The 9624-nt window shown below is 46.5% G+C and overlaps 1 long non-coding RNA gene across 1 annotated transcript; it reads left to right on the forward strand.

The window, feature by feature from the left end:
* The first annotated feature begins 3042 nt into the window (after positions 1-3042).
* Positions 3043-8837, forward strand: LOC124301996 (uncharacterized). The gene is made up of 3 exons (XR_006907603.1): positions 3043-5995; positions 6457-6627; positions 6786-8837. It is a non-coding gene; the product is annotated as an uncharacterized LOC124301996 (long non-coding RNA).
* Positions 8838-9624: the final 787 nt, after the last annotated feature.

Here is a 9624-nt window from a genome sequence, read left to right on the forward strand (position 1 = left end):
ACCCGCCGTCCCGCCGCCCTCCTCGCCCTATGGATAACACTTATGGCCTTGTTAACGACACCCGACTCGCCATTATCCAGGGCAGACGAATCCCCGAATAAATAGACCAAGAATCTCACCGTGACCTTCGCCCTGATCGTGCTGTGAAATTTACTCCCGGTACCTGCTCGCCGCAGTCGTCTCCGAGCAGCTGGTGGCGTGTGACCTAATCGCCAGGCACAGGTGGCAAAGGAACCAGCGGGAGCAGTTGACGCTGGCACCATCCTGGGGCGAGAGGTTCATAAGGAAGAAAGGGAATTCGTGACCGAGATAGGGATAGGAGAGGTGGGCATTGTGAATACAGACATCTTCCTTCGCTTGGCGGTGCAGCAAGGTGGAAGGTCGGCATTAGCATGAACAGAGCCGCACACCCTCCCACGAGTTCTGGAACCGCACGTGCTTTGGAGTGATCCAACACAACGGGATATGTGTAATGTAAGCAACAGGTACGTCACCGTAAGGCATCGAAGGACACAATCCCCCGCGGATTTGAGAACTGCTTCGTGTTGCATGGGGTGAAAGAACCGAGGTCACTGCCCTGCGATCATTCGGAGGATGACGATAAATCGATACGACGATAAGACGATAGATCGGAATGCGTTCCGACGATTGAATCGACCCACGACCTCGGTGATTGGCTTAGTCGCTTTGACTCGTGTCTCTCGGTAAATCTCCCTACGTCCGATGGTCCGACGCTTCTGCGTTTGACCATCGCGTTCTTATTCTTCATTTTACTCTTGGATACAACCCTGTAGCGTTAAGTACCAAGTGTTCTTCCGTTATTCACCCCATCACGTTCGCAAGAAACGATCCTTGCGAGCTGCGATCGTTACGTATCAATACAGGATGGGAAGCCAGTAGGCTTGGGACGGTCTTCCGGGGAGACTGTGAACAGCAGCTGCGTTCAGCAGCCGGCTCGGTTGACCAGCAGGACTGGCACAACCGCCGCATTGCACCCGGTCTCGGGTCTGTCTGGACTTCTCTCCACCCTAGGACAGGCGGGCGACTGTCGATGGAGGGAAGGTGACCCAATGTTTCACACTGCAATCGCGCAGACACACTCACACACAGGTGCAACACCAGGCACGCTCGCCGATCGCATGGATCGACTACCAGGGGGCTCCAAGGCGCACATCTGTCGGTTAAGTCCTGGAAAGACCGCGGAGGACTTTGGTCAAGCATTCCGAGGGGAGAGTCTCGGATAAGAGCTGTTCTGCGCTCATACGCTCTCCTGTCGGGTGTCCTCGACTGCAACGGTTTCGAGTTCGATCGATCCTCTTCCAGCTATCCAGAGTGAGTAGAAATCTCAGAAGTTCTGTCGTAAGTCTGATACTCGTTTCGTCATTCAAGGACGTCACTGGCGCCGCACCTACGCGACTCCGGAAGTGAGAACGCCGTGACTAGGTCGTGATAAGAGACCAGGAGAGTGGCGGGGATGGCGTAGATAATGCGGTACACGTGGCTACTCGCTGTCAGTTAAACATCGAAGTCGTCCCAAACGCACCGCTGTCCTTTCATTCCTCTGGGTTTGTTGGACCACGTTCAATGCACCTCAACCGTCGGACTATCCGCACAGCTTTGTCGCTCCCTCGACCTCTCGAGGGTTATCGAGGTTATGCACTCGCCCCCGTAAAATCGTTGGCGTGTACGTCACCTACCTGTTGCCATAAAACATTGCGTCAAAAGAATGTATGTGTGCGGTCTACATTGCGCGTACCTACGAGACCTCGGTATCACTACCCAGTGACGGATGGTCAGGGAAGGAAGCGCTCTCTCCGAAACACTGCGGTTGTAGGAGATAATAAAATAATGCTAATTTCCGGAAAAGCGATGCCCTCTGTCCTCTTTTCTTTGCCTTAAGATCTCCCTTGCGATTTATAGAAGGGCGGGAATTTACCCAATTAAGAGTTCGGCGTATACTTGCGAACGTGTTCGCAATAGGGATAAGTTGCATGGAAGATGAAAGTCGGAGAATAGAGGCGCAGGGTTTTGGACAAACGAGACACTAGCTTCTTGTTCTTGACTTATCCATCTCTTTGAGAGTTTATTACAAAAATATCAACAACATTCGACGTTGAACCGTGGATCGACCGAGTACGAAAAGCGATGTAGAGTGGATTCGATCACCATGCGCAGATCGAAATGTAGCAATGACGCATTGGCGGGAGATCCTGGGGTTCTCGAGCAAATGCCTCGGCCCTGCGTCATGCAGGTATGTATAGTTAGAGTGTAGTTCCCGCATTGACCAACATACGGAAAGACCGGACATGACATGACGTCTACGCTTCCTGCTGCATCGGTAAAGAAGGCCGACGACCGTTTGAATTCCTGAAACGAGGTAGAGCCCGAGTGCTCGATGTGCGAAGCATCAGGTCGCGTAACCGCTTTTCTTCGGAACGGCTCGGAGTTGCGAATAGCCAGGCGATGCGTAGGGGGTTCGGAATCAGACGCGACGTTATTCCGATGGCTTCGACTCCCCGATGAGAGAGTTTACCTCTACGAGCGTAGAAGCGAGTTAGTCGTTATTCGTTCCTCGTTGAAAACTGAGAATTTAGATTTCACCATTCGAAAATATCTCCTCCTCCGAAACGCTGCGGTGAGTCTTGCTCCACTACCAAGCCCGCGTTTCCCCGTGCGACCGTGTGCCTCGTCCTGTGTGCCCGCGTTCGTGTGTGCATGGAATACTCGTTAGTAAATGGTCTCAGCTCGCTGTGTGCGGCCCCGGCACCAGCGCCAGCGGTGCTGAGTCACTGCTGCGTTGCCAGCATCGCTGATATCGCGGGTTTCCGGCGTTGCCGGTTCTCCCGGTGCCGCTGGAGTGAGGCGAGCGAGAGAGACGGACTTTGCCTCGGGTGGAACGAGGAGCGACGATCAGGGCGAATCGCGGCGGGGGGAGAGGAGGCCAGGGCAGCGACGGAGACGGAGAAAGTCCGAGTCCAAAGTACTGGATAGGTACGCGGCTGACGGGAGCGAGAGAGACGGAAGAGGCGCCGGTACGTTCAAATGTCACTGCGTTGAAACGCATATTCGCTGCTCGGCGCAGAATTCGTAGAAATCGTCGGTAATATAGACGCGAGGTTTCCTCGAGATAAGCATATAGCCGCTGCAGAGAACGAACAGGGTTACCAATTGGGTTCGACACTGGCGTAGTGGATGTTCACGAGCCGGGGGTATATAGCGAGAGCCGCCGTAACAACTCGAGTATCGAGGAGCGGAAAAACACCGAGTCGAAATCGAGCTAATTACACGAATTGGAAGATATTTTTCAAAATTAATATACTTTCCTCGCACTGCTGGGACAAGCAACCGAATATACCAATTTGAAAAAACGAAACGACGAACTAGGCACCGGGGAAGGCACGACATCGTACGGTTTCTTTCGCAGAAGAGGAATCCCATTTTTCCACAGAGGTTTCAGAGAAGCCAAGTCGCACCATGTAAGTACGTTATAACCTCGTCGAAGTTTTGGACGCTTGGAACAAACGCTGGGAGAAAAACGACCATCGTAATGCAACAATTTTGAGACATTGTTGCTTTGGAAATACTATACATTGGAGTACTATTTGATTTGGTGTCAATCCCACACCATCCGATGCTGAAATTCCCAATCAACGGCTAGTTTCGACACTACGTCGTCTCCAGTTCACCTATGAAATTCTAGTAAGCCTTGGGTATTTTCGGCCATGTAATGCAGAGCGGTAGTCCGCAGTCCCGGTTCCTGAAGTCCGAATTTCTCTGCACACACGTCGCATCAATCAGCTCACGCCTTTCCTAGCAGTACTAAACAGTAAGTCACTCCGGGGATCAGGCACTTGCACCAGTGGTAGTTCTCGTCTTGGTCAGCCACTCGGCCAGGGTCGAATAAAAAGTAGAAAGGGAAAGCGCGGCCGGTGAAAAGCACCGTCAGTCTCCTGTGAACTCGACTTTTACGGTCACTTCGTTCGGCGCCCGTGACGGCCTAGCGTCATCGGCACAGCCAGAATCTATCGATATCCGAAACGGTTCGGAACTGTGCGGCAATTACAGACTGTTGGTAAAGAAGGCAGAAGGAAAAAGAACGCGGATACAGAAATGAGAATACGGAGAACGGGTAGAACAGACGTCGGCGTCTCTCGAACGGTCAACTACACAGCCTGCGTGTGACCAATGAATAACAAGTGGACGTCCGGTTGATGACGTCCGACATACTCTACACTTGCAATTAGTTTCTCAACGGCGTGATTTTCTGCATGATGCCTACCTGTCTACGCACACAACTCGAGTACCGGCATACCTCTTACAAATATAATGTTAGAGGAGTAACAGCACTCGATGTTCGCATTGCGAATTTTGATTCAGGCTTGTATCTTTGCCCCAAGTGCACACGGTCAACATCGGATAGTCCAGCACGAACGATCTGAACTACCGCTAATTCCAAGCTTGGCTATTTTATCACTCGGTATTTTTCACTTTTAAAAAAGTCCGCCAGTGTTTGAGGCGCCTGGCTGGCACTCCGGTCTCTTTGCCCAACCAAGACCGCAACCTCGTAAAGTTACACCAAGTCTCAAGGAACTTTCCTAATCGTAGGACCGGGGATCCGACGCGTTTCCACCCCTCGGTAATAGAGCCAAAAACCTGCGTAAAACTTTGTCAAACTTGGCGTGGGCATCTCCGAGAACAGAGTGAGCTGGGCGAGGGAAAGAACGAGAAGCTGGGAATTATCATGGAAATTTTTCATTGGAGGGACGAAAAGATGGATAAAAGAAAATTCGGCGACAGACCGATTCACCTGCGGTTGATTAATTCTTCGTCGCTTAAATCCGGAAATATGCCGAGGACGACTTTCCGCCGCAAAGGTATACACGAAGAGAAAAATCGAATAATGACCGGTTAAACCCGAGCTACTCGGGCCGCTGTAAGCGCCCTAGCAACTCGATCGATGAAACTTGGTTCGGATCAATACTGAAGCGTCGCCCCGTGCAATGCTGTGCAAATTGATATCCCGATTCGTCTGACCATGGCCGTTTTCCACCACCGGCTATGGGCTCAAATTTTCTAAACGTCAAAACAGTTCCTCCGGAGGATCTTTCTTCACTCGGCGAGTACCGAACGAAATCCGTGTGCCAACTCCCTGCCTAGTCACGTAATCGTGACAAATCGATGATTTGGAAAAATTTCCAGAGGTCAGACAAGATTTCGCTATCGAATATTTTCGAAGGTGGACGCGAAAGAAAAAGAATATGTATATATACGTATACACCACGTATAATACATATGTAAAGCTGCACTGAGATATGCGATGATGTAGAAATCAAATTGCACCGCTATCACAATATTGGATAGCCACGGGAAATAATCGTGCTGACCACTGTTTAGATTGCATTTCCATTTAATTTAGGCGCAGGCGAAACTCCGGACCGTTGTACTTCGATACACGTTCAACGGCACCCTTAACAGGTACAGCTTAAATATCTGTCAAATGGATGCTTCTGACAATGAGAATAAGTTGAACCGATTATGTCACCGGTGTGAATGGTTTTTGAAGAAAGAAAAATCTAACCCTCGTTTCGGTTTCGCGCGATCGGAGAGAAACTGAAGACTTTTTAATTCTGGGCTCATGTAGCAACATCCCCAACCCTTACCCTATATAATACAAACCCCCGCGTGATCGTCATGTATACCTACAGGAATTAGCATGAATCGTTAAAAAGTCTCTCCGCAGTGTCGAATAAAACAGAAAAAAAAGAATAATAAAAGAAAGAGAAATTGAATATAAAAGCCGGCATGTGGGAATAATCAACGTTTCGTTACGCATAATCTGCACTTATGGTTCTACCCAAGTAACTTATAATTATAAGTACATGCGTCAAGTGGAAATAAAATAATCTGAACCACAATTACGGATTTGCCAGTGGCAGAACCAAGGCGCGCGATGTGCTCGTGGTGCTCGGCTCGTCGTCAGATATCAAACAGACAGGTATACATAAAATATTCACGAGTACCCGAAAATAGTCGAATTATTAGTTCGGTTTACTCTGAAAATTCTACGATTGGTTGGTCGGCTTGTGCGCGGTAGTTTTTGCGCGGGAATCGATCCGACGCCCGTTCACCCAGCAGCGCACCGCTCCAGAAGGTGGCAGGTTACCTACCTCGGTCTTATTCTCCTGGAACCGTGCTCTCATTAGTCCAGCAGCGATGCTCGGTTCCACACAACGTACCGTCAATCCGACGAGCATGATAGCAATTTCAGCTTGTCGAGGAATATCCTTGAAGAAAATCGCATGAAATTCCAAAGATCAAGTCGTCTCCTCCCTGACTGCTTTGCAAAATATTTTATATACAAAATTAACCGATCACTCGAATGTCAAACGCCAACCTTCTGGTCGATACGCGAGCAGCGTTATCCTTGGCTTTTCTTTCTCATAAGTTTCACCGCAGTTTTTCAGAGCGACGTCGAGACCGGTACCATTTAATTCTTCAGCATCGCTCACCGGCCGAAGCTCGATCCTCGGCACGATGTGCTCTTGGGCGTGATAGCAGTTGGTTCTTCCGGCTGTAGGTAGCTGGTCCGTGACGTCAATCGCCTGCACCAGCTTGAACTTCTTACCGGTGAGTTAGCGAGCTGCAAGTGCTGTCTGTAGATCGACGAGAGAAAGACGAAGCGCAGCAAAGCGAATCGACAGGCTCTGTTATAACTTCGCGAGGGAAAAATATCTGGAAATGCATAAAAATGCAAGCCGTTTTTTCTTTTTTTTTTTCTGCTGCAGCACGACAACCCGAAGACTTATACAGAGGAAAATCATTCGCGAAACTTTCACAATTGGTACGGTCAAGAAGTAAACAAATGGTACGAGTGAGCCAACCTCGTACGGGTTGGACGGAGGGAAATGGGTCACAAGGGGTGAAGAGAGGGGTGCGACGGAGAAAGGAGAAGAGAGAGAGAGAGAGAGAGAGAGAAAAGCGCGAGGCAAAAATTGAAATAAAACTGGGCGGAAAATTTAAACTCGCTCTGAGCACCTAATTATTGCAAATTGCGTCGGGTAACGAATGCTAGAATTGAAAATAGTCGTCAGTTCCACTTCTGCAAGATTTTGCAAATCCTGAGGCACATCCTTTGCACGGGATATTCCATGGTGTAGCATTCTATCTGCAATGTAGAAACAAATAATAGGCACTTGATTAATTTCGGTAATTTATTACCTGAAAAAATATGTAAGAACAGAATATAGCTATATGCAGTATATGCATCGAAGGATCTATGTATGTTTACTGATATATAACACTCGAATACGCGAGGCTCCTAAGATTTCCATTGTGCTGCTCAATTGTAATTTGCGTCAGAACGTCGCCTCGCCATTGCTTTGGCGCATTTTAGACGATTAATCACAAATAAATAACTCGGATATAATGTGTATGAAAAATTTGCTTCAGTTATCATTTTCACTTATTTGATAGAATTTTTGTTTCCAATACAACAACTATGAAGAAGTAACAGCTGACATTCCTCTGTGAAAACTGTACCTAATAACACGATTAATTATCCGAGAGAATATAAACTTACGTTTCGCGAATTATAATCCTTGTAAAAATAGACTACACATCAGTGCTGGTTACAAAAAAAAAAGTGCAATGTTCGTATAATATAAAATACAATTTATCGTCAATATAACGATATAAATATAATCGAAAAGAAGTCGCGACTCTGCAATATTCAGGCGAGGATTATACTTGCAGTCGTAACTTCAATCGGGGTGTTGTTTCGGTTCCATACGTCACGGGTGGGTTTTCGAAATATCAGACGGTATCACGTAAGAATAACGTTTCTACGTAGCGGGTATTATTTATTATACTGTATACATGTATATCCGTAATTATTAGCACGAATTCTGAGCTCAATATCTGACAATGATAATGAGAATGAGAATACTTTATCATTAGCCGTAATTTGTGAGAGAGAGAGAGAGAGAGTGAATTACCTACACCGAAAGAAATTTCTGTTTATGGTTTGCTATTTATATACAGTCTTGAGCTGTTTCCAATTTTTTTCCCATAATTAAAAAATATGGATCCGGGTAGGTATAAACTGAAAATCAGGCTTCGAGTTGGAGTAATCAGAAATTCTATTACGTGTTACTATTATTTTTGATTACGATCAATCTTACTAATCAGATTACAGCTGTTGAGATCATTTAATGTGGGTGGAGTAATAAAATAATGTCAACGTTTTGTTTGATTGAAAAAATTGACTAAACTAAACAGATTGAACGCTACAGTAACCAGACAGCGCATCAGTATTGGCAATTATAATCAGATTAAATTGTTACTTGTGACACATTTTTTTTTTTTTTTACGATTGCAGCAATTATCGATCCGTTATTTTAACGATATTCAATTTACTAGTATTTTCTAGTAACTATACTAAATTGAATGATTCTCGTCGTCAGTGTACGTTTTCAAAAAACGTTTCGAGCGAAGAAAGGACTCTTTGAATTCCTTTTCTCTTCTCCGTGCCAGGCGGGCTGCTCCAGGGCACTAAAAAGCGCCCCCTTGGCGCCGGGCGAGAATAAGCTCGACAAAAACTCCCCCTCGACTCGCTCGCGGGGCGTTTACCAACTTTACGGAAAGACCAGGCCGCGTCGAATAATTTTGCGTTTCAAAAAAATTTTTCCCAACCTGCCTTAGGCGGTGAAAAATCAGGGAGAACCGAATGTTCTGTCTCTCTTTCACTGTTTTATTTTTTTGCCTGTTTACGTGCATGAATTAAAACGATATTGTTTTGTATTTTGTTTCTCTAAACAACAAATAATATTCTATCCTTACTTCCGCTTCTTGATTCGAGCCTATTCTCTGTTATCCTGGCAAAATAGTCACGTAATTCGTGCACATAATTGTCCAGATCCTTGTTATTTAGGTAAACTTAATACTGTTGATATTGATCTGGCGCTGAGAAACAGGATCAAAAAAATTATACATATTCGTCAATGCTCACGAAAAGTGTGCACGAGGTATTTCGTTGTACAATTGTGTTCCCGCCATGGCAGACATCAGGAGACCGTAGGCACATGCGCGAATTTCAGATCTAGGTACCGTAATACTGACACCACGCCGTGACCTGATCACGGTTAATAAATATCTCCGCGAGGCTATCGGAGAGAAGCCGAAGTGCTCGAACTCTGCCCCCCCCCTCCCCGACCCTGAGTAAAACAAACTGAACAATACCAAATTGTAAATTTGAACCCTGAATATTTCTCGAAATTTTTGCCGGAGACGTCTTGCTCGCATTGGTATTATGCACAAGAGAGTATCAGATTCGTGCAAATTTTTTTGAAAAAATTCTCATCGCTTTTCCCGGACTGAAAATCCGAGGTCCAAGTATCGCAGGTCATAAATAAAGGCTAGAGATATTTGAAATACAGGTTCAAAAGGGACTCGAGAATACAAGAGGATCTTCGAGCTCGGCACAGGTAAGAATACTCAGTCAATAGATCGGCGGGGGTTCAGAAACCGTTTGGGGTCTTAAAATTTTGTACACATTTACGGCACGAAAACTTCATTCAAAATTTTTGCTATTTTGACGAAAGTCCGACATCCCAATTTACCTGGATA

The sequence above is a fragment of the Neodiprion virginianus genome, chromosome 4 (genome assembly GCF_021901495.1).
Source record: "Neodiprion virginianus isolate iyNeoVirg1 chromosome 4, iyNeoVirg1.1, whole genome shotgun sequence".
In the NCBI taxonomy this organism is placed as follows: domain Eukaryota; kingdom Metazoa; phylum Arthropoda; class Insecta; order Hymenoptera; family Diprionidae; genus Neodiprion; species Neodiprion virginianus.